Genomic DNA, 23,362 nt, shown 5'->3' with positions numbered 1-23,362 from the left:
TTTGTTATAGGAATTAGCTCATGAGACTGTGGAAACTGTCAAGGCTGAATCCCACAGGGCAGGCTACAAGTTGAAGTGCTGAGGAATGTGAAGTTGAAATCCCCAGAAGAAGCCACAAGTTAGAAACTCTGATCAAGGGCAAGATGAATCACCCAGGAAAAGCTGGCTGACTGAGGTAGAGACAGAGATCCTTCTTTCTGATTTTTGAAATCCTCAGTTCTGGCTTTAAGACCTACAATGACTGACCTCATTGCTGCAGGCAATCTCCTTTGCTGATTGCAGAGGCAATCAACTGACTACAGATGCACATCCGTCTATGAAATACCTAAAAACAATAACCAGGCCAGAGCTTGCTTGATCAAACAATTGGACATCATAACCTAGCCAAGTGGACACATGAAATGAGCCATCACAGAAAGTTGGCATAAGACAATTTATACAATGTTTTCAGACTTAAAGCTCAGATCTCTTTTTCTTTCAGGGATTCAACCACGGGCTTGCAAAAATGGCTCGCTGGAATAGTCATACAAAGATTCCAGAGGATTCTGTTACCTTTACGCATATAGTTGTCAGCGAGCAAGCACAAATCAGAGTTTATAGCTAAATATAGACTCTTTGGAGATTTAGTTAAGAGGGAAGGCGGATTCTTAGATACTGCTCATGAAAATGCATGGAGTCTCTCAAATATTTTTGGCAACCTATCTCTTTTGGAGTCACCAATAAAGGCCCATTTCTAGTATTCATCTATTTAGCATAAGTGAATTTAGCATAAGTTTACTTAAACCCAAGGTATGGGTTTGTTACAGGTGCCGAATACAAGATTCCAGAAATGGAATAGTTTTTAAAAAGGGAATTTAGTAAGTTACAAGTTTACAGTTCTAAGACTGTGAAAATGTCCAAATTAAGGCACCAACAAGAAGTTACCTTCACTCAAGAAAGGTTGATGTTGTCTGGAACTCCTCTGTCAGCTGAAAAGGCATGTGGCTGGCATCTGCTATTCTTTATTCCTGGGTCTGTTGCCTCCAGCTTCTGATGCCAGTGATTTCCTCTCTAAGGGTATGTGGGTCTTCACTTAGCTCCTCTGGCACACAACTCTGGGTTTTGGCTTGCTTAGCATGTCATGGGAAGGCACATGGCGACATCAGCTGGGTTTTGCCTGTGTCTAGGCATCTGCTCTCTCTGCAGCACTTCAAGCACCCAAACATTGTGTCTCTGTTTGCTCTGAAGCAACTATTCTCTAAGCACCTCATTTCCAAAAGTCTGTCTCTGTTTCTGCATCTGAGGTTTTTCCAAAATATTTCCCCTTTCAAAGGACTTCAGTAAATTAATTAAGACCCACCCTTAATGAGTGGAGTCACATCTCCATCTAACCAAAAGGTCACACCCACCCATGGAAATATCTAATCAAAAGTTTCTGCCCTACAATACTGAATCAGGAATAAAAGAAATGGCTGCTCCCACAAAACTGGATCACAATTGAAACATGTTTTTTCTGGGGTGCATAATAGTTTCAAACCAACACACCATACTAGTCATGTTCTTACATAAAAACACATTTCTGACATTCAGGATAATAATTAGCAAAGCTTCAGTTGTAGTTCAAGTATGGATGTGTAGTAACTGTCTCTGGAGTAAAGGCTACTATTGAGAATGCTAATTGACCAAAGCATCATTCCTGATTAGAATTCTAGGAGACCCTAAGATTCACTTAAACAAACTTTATATATATGTCATATTGTCTACAATGAAGCATTTAAAATAATTTTTGGTCATTATAACAATGCTGCTGCTTCTGTTCTTTCTTGTTTCATCATTATTTTTTACATGCCTGCCTCCCTTACTAAAGTAAATGCTCCTTGAGGACTGAAACGCATTATTTCTGTCCCCTCCATACATGTTATCATATCACTTCACACAAGATCTGTTTGATAAGTGTTTTGGTTAAATATTCTTGTCTAGACGTACTAATTATTGCACGATGTTTAACATTTCGCATTCAATAAATCATCTTTTAAATTATGAGGATATTTTCCTTTGAAAAAGGGAGGATCCAGGAAGAATTGGTCATGAAGTGCTTGGTGGCCATTAGACTTCAGAAATTAAATTATCACTGTCATTTTTTTAAGGCAAAAAACTGTAAGTGACCTCACATAACCCAACAACCCTGTACAGAGCACATTTTCCAAACCAAGACCATACAGCTGTCATCACTAACAAACAGCCTCACAGTAATCTGAAATTCCAGCCACTTATTTTGTGTGAGAGAAGATAAATTGAAAAGATGCAATCATCATTACTCATCTACCTTGCCTGGGTTTCCATCTTTTTTGCTCCAGTTTTGTTTTTTTTTTTTTATCTCACAGGCATGTTGGAAGATAGATGTGAGATGATTTGCCAAATTCACTTTGAGAAATGCACTGATTGAGAGATTACAACCGACATTTATTTTTGCTTCTATAAAGGCTAAATTCTGAGCTATCTGATCATTAAAGTATTTTTAAGAGTGAGTAACTCTTAAAATCCCTGACAATCTGTGAGGCTAATTGCACCTCCCATGATCTTACAAATAATCTGAACTTGGTAGATTTTTGCTAAGCAGACAGCCTGTTTCTCAGAAACAGCATATAAGGTATAGTGTATAGATCTTTGAATTTTTGTGTGTGGTTATTGAAGCTTGTCTATAGGCTGATGTTCTTGGGCAAGAAATGAGAGCCTGGTCCCTTAATGCTGAAACTTCTGCAGTCTTTAAATACACTCACTGTCAGAATTGGATTTTTTCCAAGTTGAATTTCAATATCAACTTAACAAGGAATGTGCATTGTTTAGTCACCCCTAATGAGGAAGGCACCTAAGGCAGAAAGAGACACCATTTTTCTAATTCAGTTCTTACATTGTTCAAAAGTCTGTGACACTTTGGAGGTATAGTTACGAGATCTGTCCTTAAAAGCAGGATGAAGTCAGTCTCCATTGTGATTAAGTATACAGGCATTTTAAGGATTAGAGAAGTCAACAAAATGATGACAACTGTCCAATTTACTGTATTCTGAATTTTTCTGGAGCTTCACCATTGATCTGTACTAAGTATGGACACTCTGGAACAGTAGTGTATAGGGAACAATGTATGATTTAATATGAGCCTCTGGAGAATTATTTCACTCTCTGATTTGTCTTCCTGGAAAATTGCACAATTGATTTTTGAATGCTGTGACTATAAAAGGTCCTATGCAAGGGACTATGAGAGACAACTTGATAAATTAATAGGTACTTCTGATAAGGAGAATGAGCATAAATAAAAGTTCACTGGTTTAAACAACTGTAATGATGCATGGAAAATATTTTAAAAGTTTGAAATTTACTTCAATGCACTAGCTATACAGAAAATATCCACAAATATGATTATAAAAATAAAATTCAGAAAGGGAAAAGGTGTCTTTGGATAATCAAAGCAATTATTAGAAAACTCTGTAAAGAAAATAGAGAGGACTGAGGAATTGAAAATCTTTACTCTAGGCAAATAAAGCTGACCTCTGAAAGATAGAAATCCTCAAAGCTGCTTTCCACCACTGAATCATTTCACCTGCTGCTGATGTCATGAACTGTACTACAAATAATTTGGGTACAATAATATCTAAAGTCTGAGGACTTTTTATGAATTTGAACAGACATAAAAATGTCCCTTTTAATAACTCCAGTCTCGCTTTCTTGCCTTTCTGTTTGTTCTCTTGTGTAGGAATCAGAAACATTTCTGGGAGTTGCACAACCTTTATCAACTGTACCAGAGTTAAGTGCAAGACACAAACCAATGAACTAACAAAGGAGGCTGTGAACACATCTCTGGTGGATACTCACTGAAGCAGAAAGACTAGATGCGGTAGAGGTAATCAGCAGGTATCTCTCCAAATAATATATGCTTATAATTCAGAAATGTTCTCTCTAGAGAAACCATGTTGGCATTATATCTTAACTTCTCTGAATGTATAGTGCAGGAAAAGTTGAATCTTAAAGAGTTAACCCTCAAGAAGCTGAAATTTAGCAAAAGAGATGAGGAGAGCACATGCTAGCTGGTGTTCATTGAGCAATTATTCTTTTTTCAGGTCTGTGAATACTTTAGATATACTATCATCTTTCATCCTCATGGAAACATTTGCATTTGGTATAAATATCTCAATTTTATTAATAATAAATATGCAGCTTTCAGAATTTAAGAACACTTACCTGATGTCACCTAAATATTGGTCAGATAATTGGGGTTCCATATCAAATCTAATATCAAAAACAATGATGTCCTCCATATTTCTTCAAATAACAGTAATGGAAATTAAATCATGACAAGTGCCATAAGAATATGGTAAATTAAGAACTGTTTGATTGAGAAAAGAGAGAAACCTCCCTGAATGAATTCATAGAAGAGCCTTTAAAAACAGATAGTACATAAGTGCATGAAACAGCTAGCATAAAGCAATCCCCTCAGCTTTCTCTCTTGTGCCGGCCAAATTACCAACTGAATTATGAGTATGGCACTGATTTCAGGACTTACACACATTTATTGAGAAAATAAGAATTTAATTTGGGAATTCCCATCCCCTCATTTTCTCCAAGAATTGCAAAAACCTGCAAATTCTATGTGAAACTAGGGAAATCAATTATAATGTGCTATTTTCCCACTCTTGGGCTTGAAGAAACACTTTATTTGCATTATTTATGGAAATGTAATTTGAATTGCCTCTGTGCTTAAGTGACTTGTAAGGTAAGAATCATTTCTTAAGAATGTCTTGGAAATAAAAAGACACAAAACTTCCAAATGTTATTAACATTATCAAATAACAAGACACTTACTATGCTCTATGTCCATCCTTGGACTGTGCTCTCGTTTGCCATTGGTTGAATGCAATTAGAAGCATTTCCTCAGTGCACTGGCATAATCTCACCCAGACCACAAATCCCAGTGGTTCTCCAAGCTTGGAGCAGCTCTAAAACTCTTATCCTTTTTATATAGAAATTTCCACTCATTTATGATCAAAGTTTTCCCTTTTATTCTTAACTGCCAGAAGGACAAAGCTTTATTAAAATGTATTTAGTGCATAGACAATAATTACATAAATTAAGAAAAATCCCTACCAATTTTATTTCCCCAACTTTAATTATATGTCTCTTTTTATGTGTTACTCATGATTTTCAATGTCTTGCTTAATATAATATAATTTTAACTTTTTTATATTTGGAGTATATATACCATCTTGTAATTTGCTTTTGCCAATCACAACAGAAGCATTTTCTTTATTGCTATAAAGCCTTCATGATTAACATTATAATGATCAATTAATAATTATTTATTAATGTCATTTATTGCTACACAAGAAGATGGTCTTTAAATGATTATCAAAGTAAAATATAATGTTCAATATCACAACAATTGCATTCAAGGGTGTGGATTATTTTGTTTTATTTCTTTACATGGTTTCTAGAACCTTAATAGTTTCTAAAACCTACATAGTTTCCTATACCTCATTCATATGTGCTAATTTAAGCAATTTTAAATTATTCCTGAAAGTATGAGCGGTATATACAAATAAATAAGATAAGCAAATGAGCAGATCTTAAGGATCACGTGCTTGGATTTTTTCCTAAATGAAGGATTGGAAGGTGGCAGGCATAAATGAACAGTGAATCATTATTCTTTTCATTCTGTAGCTTATTTCTTATTGATGGTGCATCTCAATGTCTCCTTTATTTCCATTCTGATCCTAGTAACATGCACTTTGCTTTCAGAATATAGTGTGAATGATAACATCTTAAATGATATTCTTTCTAATCATGACATTTCTAACAATATGTTCCATAGGAAAATATTTTTAAGGGGAATTTCTTCAAGTACTGTAATTTGATTAAAAATTTGTCCTAGTTGCCATTGTGGTATACTGGAAAGGGTGAGAAGGGTTTTCATAGTCATGGATCTCCTGAACATTTCTCAAAACACAATTCCCATGCCTACTTTGCTCTCGATACCATTTTATTTTAGGTCTCTCCACCACAAAAGTGCATGTCAGCTCTATTTAATTTTAAAATTTCCATTTGGTTCTTTGCTAAGATTATAATTCTGCACTGTGATTTCCTATCTGTTCATTCATAATGAGCGTATTTTCCCATATCTGTTAAGCACGGTGTATTAGTTAGGGTTCTCTAGAGAAACAGAATCAACAGGGAACACTTGCAAATATAAAATTTATGAAAGTGTCTCACGTGACCATAGGAACGCAGAGTCCAAAATCCACAGGGCAGGCTCCGAAGCCGATGACTCCAATGGATGGCCTGGATGAACTCCACAGGAGAGGCTCACCAGCCAAAGCAGGAATGGAACCTGTCTCCTCTGAGTCCTCCTTAAAAGGCTTCCCATGATTGCATTTAGCATCACTAATTGCAGAAGACACTCCCCTTTGGCTGATTACAAATGGAATCAGCTGTGGATGTAGCTGATGTGATCATGACCTAATCCTATGAAATGTCCTCATTGCAACAGACAGGCCAGCGCTTGTCCAATCAGATGAGCAGGTACCACAACTTGGACAAGTTGACACCTGTCTCTAACCATGACAGTCCACCCCTTGTCAACTTGGCACCTATATATATATATCATCTTAGATCATACTTAATTTCCAAATGAAAACAAATAAGCACATATTTTTTCTTTTACCTGACAATACTCAACTGTCCTGCATATAACTGGAAACACATTAAATCTCTCCAGAATAGGGTGCAAATCCTTGGACAACATTCATTCTTAAACTTGATATCTTACAACTTAAATAGTATAACACAAACAAAACAGCATTACAGTCCTCATTTCTCTAACTGATCACGTGGTCGAAGTTCATATTTATCACTACCTTCTTCCACTACCCATTCTATGTTCCTTTTCGCCTCAGCAAGCACTTCAGCTGGCCGTGGTCCTTTGCCTGGTGGGGTGACCCAAACCTTCATTCCTGAAGTCTCAGAGTCATTAGTGGTCCTGCCTGGATTGTGTTGTTGCAGTTTTCCATTGATTTTAATCACAGGGCATGGTAGTACTAATAGACGCCCCAGGGGATCTCCTATATTCCAAGAAAACTCTTCTTTACCTCCATTATGTAGTTGCAGTCCTACTTCCTTCTGATAGTCAGGGTCAATTACCCCAGACAATAATGTAATCCCCTTCTTGGTGTGTTGATCCAGAGGCATAAGTAGCCCAAAGTGGCCAGGTGGCAATCTTAACTTCCAGTTCAGTGGTATCACTGTTGTTTCTCCTGGAGAAAGCACACCCCGTTTTGGAACTAAAACCTGTAGACCAGCAGAACTCAGGGTAGCAGGGACAGGAAGCAAAAATTTTCCTCGTGGATCACTAGGAGTAATAGTGAGTGGCACCACCTCCATTTCCACCCCTTGGTTCCTGGACCCATGGATCCTGGCTATGGGAGAAACAGCACCATACAGCGGATGCTGATTCAGAGCATATACAGCTTCCTGGAGAACATTACCCCAGCCTTTCAAGTTTTTGCCACCTAGTTGGCACCGTAATTGAGTTTTCAAAAGGCCATTCCACCGTTCTATCAATCCAGCTGCTTCTGGATGATGGGGAACATGGTAAGACCAGAGAATTCCATGAGCATGTGCACATTACCGCACTTCATTTGCTGTGAAGTGTGTTCCTTGATCCGAAGCAATGCTATGTGGAATACCATGACGATGGATAAGGCATTCTGTAAGCCCACGGATAGTAGTTTTGGCAGAAGCATTGCGTGCAGGGAAAACAAACCCATATCCAGAGTATGTGTCTATTCCAGTTAGAAGAAATCGCTGCCCCTTCCATGAAGGGAGTGGTCCAATGTAATCAACCTGCCACCATGTAGCTGGCTGGTCACCTCGGGGAATGGTGCCATATCGGGGGCTGAGTGTGGGTCTCTGCTGCTGGCAGATTGGGCACTCAGCAGTGGCTGTAGCCAGGTCAGCCTTGGTGAGTGGAAGTCCATGTTGCTGAGCCCATGCATAACCTCCATCCCTACCACCATGACCACTTTGTTCATGAGCCCATTGGGCAATAACAGGAGTTGCTGGGGAAAGAGGCTGACTGGTATCCATAGAACGGGTCATCTTATCCACTTGATTATTAAAATCTTCCTGTGCTGAAGTCACCCTCTGGTGTGCATTCACATGGGACACAAATATCTTCATGTTTTTAGCCCACTCAGAAAGGTCTATCCACATACTTCTTCCCCAGACCTCTTTGTCACCAATTTTCCAATTATGGTCTTTCCAAGTCCCTGACCATCCAGCCAAACCATTAGCAACAGCCCATGAGTCAGTATACAAACGCACCTCTGGCCAGTTTTCCTTCCAAGCAAAATGAACAACCAGATGCACTGTTGGAACTTCTGCCCACTGGGAGGATTTCCCCTCACCACTGTCCTTCAAGCACACCCCAGAAAGGGGTTGTAATGCTGCAGCTGTCCACTTTCGGGTGGTACCTACATATCGTGCTGAGCCATCTGTAAACCAGGAGTTTTCTCTTCCTCAGTCAATTCACTGTAAGAAAACTCCCCACCGGGCCATAGCTCTGGTCTGGGAAAGAGAAGGTAATGTGGCAGCAGGAGTGGAAACCATGGGCATTTGTGCCACTTCTTCATGTAACTTACTTGTGCCTTCAGGACCTGCTCTGGCTCTATCTCGTATATACCATTTCCACTTTACAATAGAGTGCTGCTGTGCATGCCCAACTTTATGGCTTGGTGGGTCAGACAACACCCAACTCATGATAGGCAACTCAGGTCTCATGGTAACTTGGTGGCCCATGGTTAAGTGTTCAGTCTCTACTAAGGCCCAGTAGCAGGCCAAAAGCTGTTTCTCAAAAGGAGAGTAGTTATCTGCAGCAGATGGTAAGGCTTTGCTCCAAAATCCTAAGGGTCTGTGTTGTGATTCTTCTACAGGGGCCTGCCAAAGGCTCCAGACAGAATCTCTATTTGCAACTGACACTTCCAGCACCATTGGATCTGCTGGATCATATGGCCCAAGTGGCAGAGCAGCTTGCACAGCAGCGTGGACCTGTCGCAGAGCCTCCTCTTGTTCAGGTCCCCACTCAAAATTAGCAGCTTTTCTGGTCACTCGATAAATGGGCCAGAGTAGCACACCCAAATGAGGAATATGTTGTCGCCAAAATCCAAAAAGACCAACTAGGCGTTGTGCCTCTTTTTTGGTTGTGGGAGGGGCCAGATGCAGCAATTTATCCTTCACCTTCAAAGGGATATCTCAACATGCCCCACACCACTGGACACCTAGAAATTTTACTGAGGTGGAAGGCCCCTGTATTTTTGTTGGATTTATCTCCCATCCTCTGAAACGCAAATGCCTTACCAGTAAATATAGAGTAGTTGCTACTTCTTGCTCACTAGGTCCAATCAACATGATATCATCAATATAATGGACCAATGTGATGTCTTGTGGGAGGTAGAAACGATCAAGGTCTCTGCGAACAAGATTATGACATAGGGCTGGAGAGTTGATATACCCCTGAGGTAGGACAGTGAAAATATATTGCTGACCTTGCCAGCTGAAAGCAAACTGTTTCTGGTGGTCCTTACTAATAGCTATTGAGAAAAAAGCATTTGCCAGATCAATAGCTGCATACCAGGTAGAGGGGATGTATTGATTTGCTCAAGCAATGATACTACATCTGGAACAGCAGCTGCAATTGGAGTTACCACCTGGTTGAGCTTAGGATAATCCACTGTCATTCTCCAAGACCCATCTGTTTTCTGCACAGGCCAAATAGGAGAGTTGAATGGGGATGTGGTGGGAATCACCACCCCTGCATCTTTCAAGTCCTTAAGAGTGGCAGTAATCTCTGCAATCCCTCCAGGAATACGGTATTGCTTTTGATTTACTATTTTGCTTGGTAGGGGCAGTTCTAGTGGCTTCCACTTGGCCTTTCCCACCATAATAGCCCTCACTGCACGAGTTAGAGTACCAACGTGGGGATTCTTCCAGTTGCTCAGTATGTCTATGCCAATTATACATTCCAGAACTGGGGAAATAACTACAGGATGGGTCCGGGGGCACACTGGACCCACTGTGAGACGGACCTGAGCTAAAACTTCATTGATCACCTGACCTCCATAAGCCCCCACTCTGACTGGTGGTCCACAGTGACGTTTTGGGTCTCCTGGAATTAATGTCACTTCTGAACCAGTGTCTAATAATCCCCGAAATATCTGATCATTTCCTTTTCCCCAGTGCACAGTTACCCTGGTAAAAGGCCGTGGGTCTCCTTGAGGAAGACTTAGAGGAAGGTTAACAGTATAAATTTGTGGCAGTGTAACAGGTTTCTCCCCCATAGGGACCTGGCCTCCCCTTCATTCAAGGGGCTCAGGGTCTGTAAACTGTTTCAAGTCTGGAAATTGATTAAGGGGCCATGACTCTGTGTTTTTGTAATTCAGGTTAGACTTCTGTTCCCTTGACCTAGAACTCTTTTGTTTATACAGCTCAAACAAGAATTTAGTAGACTGCCCTTCTATTGTATTTCTAGGCACCCCATGATTTACTAGCCAATGCCACAAATCTCTGTGTGTCATATAATTTTGATGCCTCCTTTGAGTTTGTTGTCTATTATAATACCCGTGTCTACCCTGTCTTTGGTGATTAAGCACTGCCACCTGGCTTCTGCCAACTCGGGATCCTGTCATCCCCATTGTGTTTAAGGATTCCAGCTCAGTGACAGCAGTTCCTACAGTAATATCTGACCTACAGAGAAGTGCAACCACAGAGCTCTTGAGGGATGATGGTGCTAGTCTCACAAACTTATTTCTCACTGTTCTGGTAAAAGGTGCATCCTCTGGACATTCCTGGGGTGTAAGAGCAGGCTTTGCATGATAAATCCACTCTAACATCCCAATCTCTCTAAGCCTCTGGATCCCCTCATCTACATTATACCAGGGAAGTTCTGGCATTTCAACCTCAGGTAATGTTGGCCACCTTTTGATCCATGTTTCAACCAACCACCCAAACAAGCTGTTAACACCTTTTCTAACTGCTCAAGCTATAACACTGAGTGCAGAATCTCTGCTTAGTGGGCCCATATCAATAAATTCAGCCTGATCCAGCCTTATATTCCTTCCACCATTATCCCACACTCTTAAAATCCATTGCCACACATATTCCCCTGATTTCTGTCTATATAAATTGGAAAACTCACACAGTTTTTTTGGAGTATAACGTACCTCCTCATGTGTGATACTTTGTACCTCACCTTTAGGGGCCTGTTGGAACTTTAGTCTAGTTATAGGTCTAGAAGAAATGAGGGGTGGTGGGGGTGGGTCATGAAAAGAATTAGAAATATCTTCCAAGCCATTTGCTTCAGGGCTTCCATTTGCAGTTTCATCTGGTGAAACAGGATTAATAACTCTAGGGCTAATCCCTTCAGGAGGAGGTTGGGTGGCCAATTCTTCAAGGCAGGCTGGAGGTGGGGTGGCTATATCTTCAGGGCATACTATTACAGGGTTATCTAGAGAAGACTCAGCATGACCTAGGGTTTCAACCTCACCCCCGACATCATTATCAATCCATCCCATTTTTCAGGGTCCCACTCCTTTCCAATCAATGTCCTCACTTTAACGGCAGACACCATGCAAGACTGAGATTTCAGTTTATGTTGTAAAGTTGCTACTCTAACAATAAGATTCTGAGTCTGATTTTCAGAGATCTCAAGTCTACAGCTACAGGAAATAAAATTTTCCTTCAGGATACTCAAAGAAACCTCTACATCTTTCAGACGGCACTTAATCTTCTTGTTTGAAGCCTTAAGCCCATCCCTTTCACCCTTTAATGTAGACAGTGTATCTGACAACAACCAACCAACATCTCTGTAACTCTTATTTCTACAAAACTCTGTAAAGGTGTCAAAAACATTATCCCCCAGAGTCTGGCTTCGTACAAGCGAAGCATTAGGAGAATCGAATGATGATATTTTGACTATCTCCTTTGCCAACTCAGTCCATGGATTGGGAGTGTCATTCTGATTACGGGAATCAGAGTCCTTACTGTCTCTGAGTCCAGTCAGAGTAGAAACCCATTCATAAAAACCCATTTTTAAGATTCTGTTCCTTAAGAACCACTCCTGGTACCAAGATGTATTAGTTAGGGTTCTCTCGAAAAACAGAATCAACAGGGAACACTTGCAAATATAAAATTTATGAAAGTGTCTCACGTGACCATAGGAACGCAGAGTCCAAAATCCACAGGGCAGGCTGCGAAGCCGATGACTCCAATGGATGGCCTGGATGAACTCCACCGGAGAGGCTCCCCAGCCAAAGCAGGAAAGGAACCTGTCTCCTCTGAGTCCTCCTTAAAAGGCTTCCCATGATTGCATTTAGCATCACTAATTGCAGACGACTCTCCCCATTGGCTGATTACAAATGGAATCAGCTGTGGATGTAGCTGATGTGATCATGACCTAATCCTATGAAATGTCCTCATTGCAACAGACAGGCCAGCACTTGCCCAATCAGATGAGCAGGTACCACAACTTGGCCAAGTTGACGCCTGTCCCTAACCATGACACACGGTTTAATAATTGTCTTAAAGTACTCATCTGTTTAGTCCAATATTTGGGCCATTTCAGGTTTTCTCTCCATGAACTTCTTTTTTTTTTCTCTCTCTCTCTCTTGAAAATTGGTTACATTTATTCTTCCAAAGAAGGTTGATAATTTTTGTTTTGAGAAGAAATTAAATTGGTTAGTTATAAACTGCAAAGCTTGTTAATTAGGCAGCAGTTAAATCTGTTTTAATTCTTTGTTCATTTTCTGGCTTTATTTTGTTTTGTTTACCTTAGCTCAGAGTTTGAGCCACCATATGTGCCGTTTGGTGGTCAGCCAGAGATTTTAATAAAAATTTACACATAGAATTTAGGGTCCTCTTCTCTGACTCTATCATCTCCAGGCTTCTACCCCCACATCTCAGAAGCTGTGATTACCCAGAACTCTGTTCTATGTTTCCTCAGATCAGAAAACCTGCAAATTATTGGTGTTCAAATGCCTACATGGCATTAAAGGCACCTGTCCTCATGTTATAAAAAAAAAACAGGACTTCCGGTGAAGATGGCGGCTTAGTAAGGCACGCAGGTCTTAGTTCCTCCTCCAGAACAACTAATAAAGAACTAGAAACAGTACAGAACAGCTCCCGGAGCCACGACAGAGACCAGACACACAGTGTACCCAATTCTGGAACAGCTGGACCGGCTAAGAGACTCCGCTGCGGTGAGGTCCCCAAGAGGCGCGCGCTTCCCCAGGACACAGTGGCTGGCGGCCGGAGCCCTTCCCTCCCTCCTTCCCAGGCCAGCTGGGAGCTTCGGATCGGCGGTTCCCCAAGCCGCAGCGGCCGGTGCCCTTCCCCTACGCGTGGCTTCCCAGGCCAGCTGGGAGCCTCGGAGCGGCGGTTCCCCAAGTCGCAGTGGCTGGTGACCAGAGCCCCTTTCACACACGTGGCTTTCTGGGCTGGCTGGAAGCCTTGGATCGGCGGTTCCCCAAGCCGTGACGGCCCTCCCACATGTGGCTTCCCGGGCCAGCTGGGAGACTCGGAACAGCGGTTCCCCAAGCCGTGGCAACCGGCGACCAGAGCCCCTTCCACACACGCAGCTTCCCGGGCTGGCTGGGAGCTTCGGATCAGCAGTTCCCCAAGCCGCAGCGGCCCTCCCACATGTGGCTTCCTGGGCCGGCTGGGAGCCTCAGAACAGTGGTTCCCCAAGCCACAGTGGCCGACGACTGGAGCCCCTCCCCCCACGTGCCAGTTTCTGGGCCACCTGGGAGCCTTGGAACAGAGGTTCCCCAAGCCACGGTGGCTGGCGACCACAGCCCCTTCCACACATGCGGCTTCCCAGGGCAGCTGGGAGCCTCGGATCAGTGGTCCCCCAAGTTGCGGTGGCCAGTGCCCCTCCCCCACAGATGACTTCCCAGAGGGAAAGGAAAGAGTCTCCAACAGTAGTAGAGACTGAACCCAACCTAACATCAATAGTGGCATTAATGAACAACTTCTGACTACTAAAAATAAGCCCTCAGCTCAGGCGAAATTGATCAAGGTGGAAATTGCCAATTGGGCTAACTGAAAAAGAGGAAAGGGGGTGAAACAGAGCCTTCTGCGGCTGCTCCTATGGAGGCTTCATTGCCTCTGGGCTCAGTGCCGGGATTACACAGGTTGCAACGGCCCAGAACGCAGAAATAGGCTGCTTTCAGGGCTCTCTACCACCTGAACCTTCTGCGTGGGAGGGGTAAAACACAACTCAGGTGGAATCCCTCTCTCAAGGAATTCAGATCCCAGGACTTCACAACTTGAAGCCATTAAAATCAACCTACAACCTTTCCTCTGTCTCCACCACACACCCAGCAGCAAGAGTCTTCCAAAGTTAAAGTAGCCACAACATCCTTTCCTGGTGGGACCCACAGACAGACAAGCACCACATACTGGGCAGGATAAGAAAAACAGAGCATAGAGACCTCACAGTAAAGTCTTTCAACCTGCTGGGTCCCACACTCAAGGAAATCTGATTAAATGCCTAGATGCCAGAAAAAAATAACAAATCACACCAGGAAAATTGAAGTTATGGCCTATTCAAAGGAACAAACCAATAGCTCAAATGAGATACAGGAGCTGAGACAACTAATTCTGAATATACGAACAGAAATGGAAAACCTCTTCAAAAACCAAATCAATAAATTGAGGGAGGACATGAAGAAGGCATGGGATCAACAAAAAGAAGAAATAGAAAGTCTGAAAAAACAAATCACAGAACTTATGGGAATGAAAGACCCAGTAGAAGAGATGAAAAAAACAATGGAAACCTAAAATGGTAGATTTCAAGAGACAGAGGTTAGAATTAGTGAACTGGAGGATGGAACATCTGAAATCCAAAGAGAAACAGAAACTATAGGGAAAAGAATGGAAAAATTTGAGCAGGGGCTCAGGGAACTGAATGATAATATGAAGTGCACAAATATACGTGTTGTGGGTGTCCCAGAAGGAGAAGAGAAGGGAAAAGGAGGAGAAAAACTAATGGAAGAAATTATCACTGAAAATTTCCCAACTCTTATGAAAGACCTAAAATTACAGATCCAAGAAGTGCAGTGCACCCCAAAGAGAATAGATCCAAATAGGCATTCTCTAAGACACTTACTAGTTAGAATGTCAGAGGTCAAAGAGAAAGAGAGGATCTTGAAAGCAGCAAGAGAAAAACAATCCATCACATACAAGGGGAACCCAATAAGACTATGTGTAGATTTCTCAGCACAAACCATGGAGGCAAGAAGACAGTGGGATGATATATTTAAATTACTAAAAGGGAAAAACTGCCAACCAAGATTCCTATATCCAGCAAAATTGTCCTTCAAAAATGAGGGAGAAATTAAAACATTTTCAAACAAAAAGTCACTGAGAGAATTTGTGACCAAGAGACCAGCTCTGTAAGAAATACTAAAGGGAGCACTAGAGTCAGATATGAAAAGACAGAAGAGAGAGGTATGGAGAAGAGTGTAGAAAGATGGAAAATCAGATACGATATATATAATACAAAAGGAAAAATGGTAGAGGAAAGTATTGCCCAAACAGTAATAACACTAAATGTTGATGGACTGAATTCCCCAATCAAAAGACATAGACTGGCAGAATGGATTAAAAAACAGGATCCTTCTATATGCTGTCTACAGAAAACACACATTAGACCCAAAGATAAACATAGGTTGAAAGTGAAAGGTTGGGAAAAGTTATTTCATGCAAATAACAACCAGAAAAGAGCAGGAGTAGCTATACTAATATCCAACAAATTAGACTTCAAATGTAAAACAATTAAAAGAGACAAAGAAGGATACTATCTACTAATAAAAGGAACAGTTAAACAAGAAGACATAACAATCATAAATATTTACGTACTGAATTAGAATGCACCAAAATACATGAGGAATACACTGCAATCACTGAAAAGGGAAATAGACATATCTACCATAATATTTGGAGACTTCAATTCACCACTCTCATCAATGGACAGAACATCTAGACAGAGGATCAATAAAGAAACAAAGAATTTGAATATTACAATAAGTGAGCTAGACCTAACAGACATTTATAGGACATTACACCCCACAGCAGCAGGATACAACTTTTTCTCAAGTGCTCATGGATCATTCTCAAAGATAGACCATATGCTGGGTCACAAAGCAACTCTCAACAAATTTAAAAAGATTGAAATCATACACAACAATTTCTCGGATCATAAAAGAATGAAGTTGGAAATCAATAATAGGCAGAGTGCCAGAAAATTCACAAATACGTGGAGGTTCAACCACACACTCTTAAACAACCAGTGGGTCAAGGAAGAAATTACAAGAGAAATTGGTAAATATCTCGAGGTAAATGAAAATGAAAACACAACATATCAAAACCTATGGGATGCAGCAAAGGCAGTGCTAAGAGGGAAATTTATTGCCCTAAATGCCTATATCAGAAAAGAAGAAAAGGCAAAAATTCAGGAATTAATTGTTCACTTCAAAGAACTGGAGAAAGAACAGCAAACTAACCCCAAAGCAAGCAAACGGAAAGAAATAACAAAGATTAGAGCAGAAATAAATGGAATTGAGAACATGAAAACAATAGAGAAAATCAATAAGATTGATGGGCCCTTAGCAAGATTGACAAAAAGAAGAGGAGAGAGGATGCAAATAAATAAGATCAGAAATGGAAGAGGAGACATAACCATTGACTTCACAGAAATAAAGGAAATAATAACAGGATACTATGAACAACTTTATGCTAATAAATACAACAATGTAGATGAAATGGACAAGTTCCTAGAAAGGCATGAACAACCAACTTTGACTCAAGAAGAAATAGACGACCTCAACAGACCAATCACAAATAAAGAAATTGAATCAGTCATTCAAAAGCTTCCCAAAAAGAAAAGTCCAGGACCACATGGCATCACATGTGAATTCTACCAAACATTCCAGAAAGAATTAGTACCAACTCTGTTCAAACACTTCAAAAAAATTGAAGTGCTGGGAAAGCTACCTAATTCATTCTATGAAGCCAACATCACCCTCATATCAAAACCAGGCAAAAACATTACAAAACAAGAAAACTGCAGTCCAATCTCTCTAATGAATATAGATGCAAAAATCTTCAACAAAATTCTAGCAAATCGAATCCAGCAAACATTAAAAGAATTATATATCATGACCAAGTAGGATTCATCCCAGGTATGCAAGGATGGTTCAACATAAGAAAATCAATTAATGTAATACACCATATCAACAAATCAAAGCAGAAAAATCACATGATCATCTCAATTGATGCAGAGAAAGCATTTGACAAGATTCAACATCCTTTCCTGTTGAAAACCCTTCAAAGGATAGGAATACAAGGGAACTTCCTTAAAATGATAGAGGGAATATATGAAAAACCCACAGCTAATATCATCCTCAATGGGAAAAAATTGAAAACTTTCCCCCTAAGATCAGGAACAAGACAAGGATGTCCATTATCACCACTATTATTCAACATCATGTTGGAGGTTCTAGCCAGAGCAATTAGACAAGAAAAAGAAATACAAGGCATCAAAATTGGAAAGGAAGAAGTAAAACTATCACTGTTTGCAGATGATATGATACTATACGTCAAAAACCCAGAAAAATCCACAACAAAACTGCTAGAGCTAATAAATGAGTACAGCAAAGTAGCAGGTTAAAAGATCAACATTCAAAATTCTGTAGTGTTTCTATACACTAGCAATGAACAAGCTGAAGGGGAAATTGAGAAACGAATCCCATTTACAATTGCAACTAAAAGAATAAAATACCTAGGAATAAATTTAACTAAAGAGACAAAAAACCTATACAAAGAAAACTACAGAAAACCTAGGAATAAATTTAACTAAAGAGACAAAAAACCTATACAAAGAAAACTACAAAAAACTGTTAAAAGAAATCACAGAAGACCTAAATAGATGGAAGGGCATACCATGTTCATGGATTGGAACACTAAATATAGTTAAGATGTCAATCCTACCTAAATTGATTTACAGATTCAATGCAAAACCAATCAAAATCCCAACAACTTATTTTTCAGAAATAGAAAAACCAATAAGCAAATTTATCTGGAAGGGCAGGGCACCCCGAATTGCTAAAAGTATCTTGAGGGAAAAAAACCAAGCTGGAGGTCTCACGCTGCTGGACTTTAAGGCATATTATGAAGCCACAGTGGTCAAAACAGCATGATATTGGCATAAAGATAGATATATCGACCAGTGGAATCGAATAGAGTGCTCAGATATAGACCCTCTCATCTATGGACATTTGATCTTTGATAAGGCAGTCAAGCTAATTCACCTGGGACAGAATAGTCTCTTCAATAAATGGTGCCTAGAGAACTGGATATCCATATGCAAAAAAATGAAAGAGGACCCATATCTCACACCCTATACAAAAGTTAATGCAAAATGGATCAAAGATCTAAACATTAGGTCTAAGACCATAAAACAGTTAGAGGAAAATGTAGGGAGATATCTTATGAATCTTACAATTGGAGGCGGTTTTATGGACCTTAAACCTAAAGCAAGAGCACTGAAGAAAGAAATAAATAAATGGGAGCTCCTCAAAATTAAACACTTTTGTGCATCAAAGAACTTCATCAAGAAAGTAGAAAGACAGCCTACACAATGGGAGACAATATTTGGAAATGACATATCAGATAAAGGTCTAGTATTCAGAATTTATAAAGAGATTGTTCAATTCAACAACAAAAAGACAGCCAACCCAATTACAAAATGGGAAAAAGACTTGAACAGACACCTCTCAGAAGAGGAAATATAAATGGCCAAAAGGCACATGAAGAGATGCTCAATGTCCCTGGCCATTAGAGAAATGCAAATCAAAACCACAATGAGATATCATCTCACACCCACCAGAATGGCCATTATCAACAAAACAGAAAATGACAAGTGCTGGAGAAGATGTGGAGAAAGAGGCACACTTATCCACTGTTGGTGGGAATGTCAAATGGTACAACCACTGTGGAAGGCAGTTTGGTGGTTCCTCAAAAAACTGAATGTAGAATTGCCATACGACCCAGCAATACCATTGCTAGGTATCTACTCAAAGGACTTAAGGGCAAAGACACAAATGGACATTTGCACACCAATGTTTATAGCAGCATTATTTACAATTGCAAAGAGATGGAAACAGCCAAATGTCCATCAACAGAAGAGTGGCTAAACAAACTGTGGTATATACTTATGATGGACTATTATGCAGCATTAAGACAGAATAAACTTATGAAGTCGTGTAATAACATGAATGGACCTAGAGAACATTATGCTGAGTGAGACTAGCCAAAAACTGAAGGACAAATACTGTATGGTCCCACTGATGTGAACCGACATTCGAGAATAAACTTGGAATATGTCATTGGTAACAGAGGCCATCAGGAGTTAGAAATAGGGTAAGATAATGGGTAATTGGAGCTGAAGGAATACAGACTGTGCAACAGGACTAGATACAAAAACTAAAAAATGGACAGCACAATAGTACCTAATTGCAATGTAATTATGTTAAAACACTGAATGAAGCTGCATCTGAGTTATAGTTTTTTGGGGTTTTTTTGTTGTTGTTTGTTCTGTTTTTTTATATATATTTTTTGTATTTTTTATTTTTATTTTTTCTCTCTATTATCATTTTATTTCTTTTTCTGCTGTCTTGCTATTTCTTTTTCTAAATCAATGCAAATGTACTAAGAAATGATGATCATACATCTATGTGATGATATTAAGAATCACTGATTGCATATGTAGAATGGAATGATTTCTAAATGTTGTGTTAGTTAATTTTCTTTTTAATTAATAAAAAAAAATAAGAACAGAAAACTCACCGTCCATATACCCCTTCTTGCAAGTTTTGACTTCCCTTCTGTTCATTCTCCAGATAACCTTAGGAACTTATTTTTAGTATTTTGTCTAGAGTTTAGAGCTATTATCTTTGGAAAATTTAATGTTAGGAGCTTACTTGGCCACACTAGAAAAAGAATCTTGCCTGATGACTCTTCTTTAAAACGAATAGCAAGATAAATTAGAATACCCAAAAAGTGCCATAACTGAACCAATCATATGAGGATGCCTGGATTTATAGTCAACTTGGGACTGAGGAGGTTATGAACAAATAGGAGAGCTTCAGGACCTTTCAGGGGCTTGACCATAAGATGGTTCTTCTAGAACAACTCTACAGTGTTCATCCACACAAACCTGGACTTCTGCAATAGCTTCCCAAATTACTTCTCATCTTAGTTTCTACTCCCTTCCAGTCTAGCCTGAACATTTTTGAGCACCTCTCTGCTCAAAAATTGTAATGGCACCACTGACTACCTAATTAAGTACAAACATCTTAGCCCAACCTTTGTTTTTTCACTTTCCCCTCATAAATGGTAGATAGAAAATAGTGAATGTAGACTGGAAAAATCAGTGCTAAGGTCCACAGACTTAAACATGTGATCTCAGGGGAGTTGTTTATACACTGAAGAAGTGAAGCCATCTGTGCTAGTTTGAAATTGTTATGTACACCAGAAAAGCTATGTTCTTTTTCCTAATCCAGTCTTGTGGGGGCAAATCTATTGTTTTGGGTGGGATCTTTTGATTAGGTAGTTTCCACGGAGATGTGACCCACCCAGTTGTGGTTGGGATCTTTTTTATGTTGCTTCCCTGGAGATGAGACCCAACAATTAAGGGTAGGAACTTTTGGTTAAGTGATTTCCAAGGGGATGTGTTTCTGCCCATTCAAGATGGGTCTTAATCCACTTACTGGAGTCCTTTAAGAGGGAACCATTTTGGAAAAAATCTCAGAGCCAATACGGACAGAGACATTTGGTGATGCAGAAAGAAAACACCCTTGGGGAAGCTGTTTGAAACCAGAAGCCAAAAGACCAGCAGATGCCAGCCACATGACTTCCCAGATGACAGAGCTGTTTTGAATGCCATCAGCCTTTCTTGAGTCAAGGTATCTTTTTCTGGATGCCTTCATGTGAATATTTCTATGGCCTTAGAACTGTAAACTTGTAACTTAATAAATCCCATTTATACAAACCAACACATTTCTGGTATATTGCATTCCGGCAGCATTAGCAAACCAAAACACCATCCTTCCTTGTTCAAATCCAACCTTTATTTTTAGAAGTTAAGGAGCTTTGGGCAAGTTTTTTAACCCCTCTGTATCTCAGTTCCCTAGCAGTAAAGTGGAGTTAATAATTAGTACTACCTTATGGGTTGTTGTGCAGACTGAATGAGGAAACACTTGTAAGGCATCTTGGAACAGTGCCTAGAACATGATAGTACAATAACTGTTAGCTACAATTATCATGATTTGAGTCTCAGTTTCATTCTCTGTGAAAGGGGGACATAATTCTATTTGAAAGGGTAATGGTTCACATGTAACCAATGCTAAGAAACTTAAAGCACTGTTCATATCTAAGGACCAAAGAACTAGTTTCAGATACATAGAACGATTTTCCGTTTTTTGATCTTTACATTATGCAGTTTATATTTCCCCTTTCAAAATGTTTTCTTATGTGTGAAATGACCCTCTCTTCCATTTTTGTTTCTCGAAATCCTACCCATTCTTTAAGACCAAGCAAACATAACACCAAACCACCTGAAACTATGCCTGACCTCACCCAATGAATAATCTCTCCCTTCTCTAACCTTTCCAGCCATTTACTCTGTGGCATCTCTTGCATTTTTATATAGTTTTTCATTCATGACCTGTTATTTCCCCTACCCTGTGGACTTCCTGAAAACAATAATGTGATTTATCTATCTCTGTGTCCTTAGCAGTTCTTCAAGCAATACCAAACATAGTAAGCATCAATAAATGTCCATCAAATCAAATTAAAATATACTACTTGATGATTACATTAGAAAATAAATTAATTTGAAAGACATCTACATTTATACCAGGAAAAATAAAATTTAATATAAATTGTCATATTTATTAAGTGATACCCCTATTTGGCAATATCTTTTTTAAAAAGAGCAAAATTTTCCTCTGGAGCATATTTTAGGGCTTTGGTCAACATACAGTTGATATTCATGGTATAAGTAATGATGTTATTTCAAATTCAAATGTCCAGTCACACAGCCTTTTTGGCTCAATGCAATTCACAACTAACAAAAACTGCTTAGTGCTGGATTTCACATCTAGTCTCCTGGGACTGAATCAGGTTCAGTAAATAGTACTGTGAAAAGTCATATAGATGCCTGAGAGCCATCTGTGCACAGTGGCATAAATGACAAACCAAAGCATTTCATCTGTCACTCCGAAACTTAATCTCCTACCTAGAGAACCAAGGCATAAACAGAGGCAGAGTTTTGTTCTGTTGGGCTGGTAGAAACATTGCCTTCCCATCTGACTGAGAAACAAATATAAGGTGTGTGGACAAATTATAAATGTTCCATTACTGAGCATTTGTCCCTGCTGCAGTGGTGTGATGCTGCAAGACTGCCCTTTCAAGCTGTTTTCCTAGATCCATCTGGAATTGTTTACACAAGTGCAAATCTTATTCGTTTACTTCATAACATCACTTCTTGCCCTCCACCTAGTCTAAATGTCACTTTGTAGATCCAGATATTAAAAAAGAGAATGCTCTCGTGGGTTGAGGAAAGGCAAATGAAGTTTGTTTGTACTCGTTAAAAATCCTAAAATGTTAAACTAGAGGTACACAGAGAGATTGCATGTCTCTATCCCTCTGTTTTCCAGTTGTGGAAATATGCTTCTTTAAAACAATAACAGAAAAAAATAAAATCAAAGAAATCCCAACCATGTGGAATGCATGGCCTGGCCCTCCTGTTCACCAGCTTGGTTTGACTTTATACCTCTAGGTCTTGGTTTGTCAATTGTTAAAAATAAAGATTGGAAAAATAAAGATTTTTTCCTAAGTGTTTGGGTACCCTTTAACTCTAATTCCCTAAGTCAAATAATCGATGATCAGGTGAAGCTGAGGACCTAAGAGCTGTAACTTGCTCATAGACACAGATCCTTTTCATAATAAATAAAATTATAACTAAAAAGAGAACAAATAAGATAAAACAAAATAATAGAAATTACTAAATTAACCCCAGAGAATAAGAACAAAAGGAAAAGGGAGCAAAGAACTGATAGGAGAAATATAATATAAGCAGCATGGTGAGATATTAAATTTAAACTTATCCATAATTGCATTAAATGTAATTGCCTAAATGCCCCAATTAAAAAAAAATTGTCAGAGGGGAAGAAAAAGCAAGATAGATCTGTATGCTGCTTACAAAAAATATGTATTTCAA

The sequence above is a fragment of the Tamandua tetradactyla genome, chromosome 10 (assembly GCF_023851605.1).
Source record: "Tamandua tetradactyla isolate mTamTet1 chromosome 10, mTamTet1.pri, whole genome shotgun sequence".
Taxonomy (NCBI): domain Eukaryota; kingdom Metazoa; phylum Chordata; class Mammalia; order Pilosa; family Myrmecophagidae; genus Tamandua; species Tamandua tetradactyla.
Note: the sequence above shows the minus strand (reverse complement) of the source record.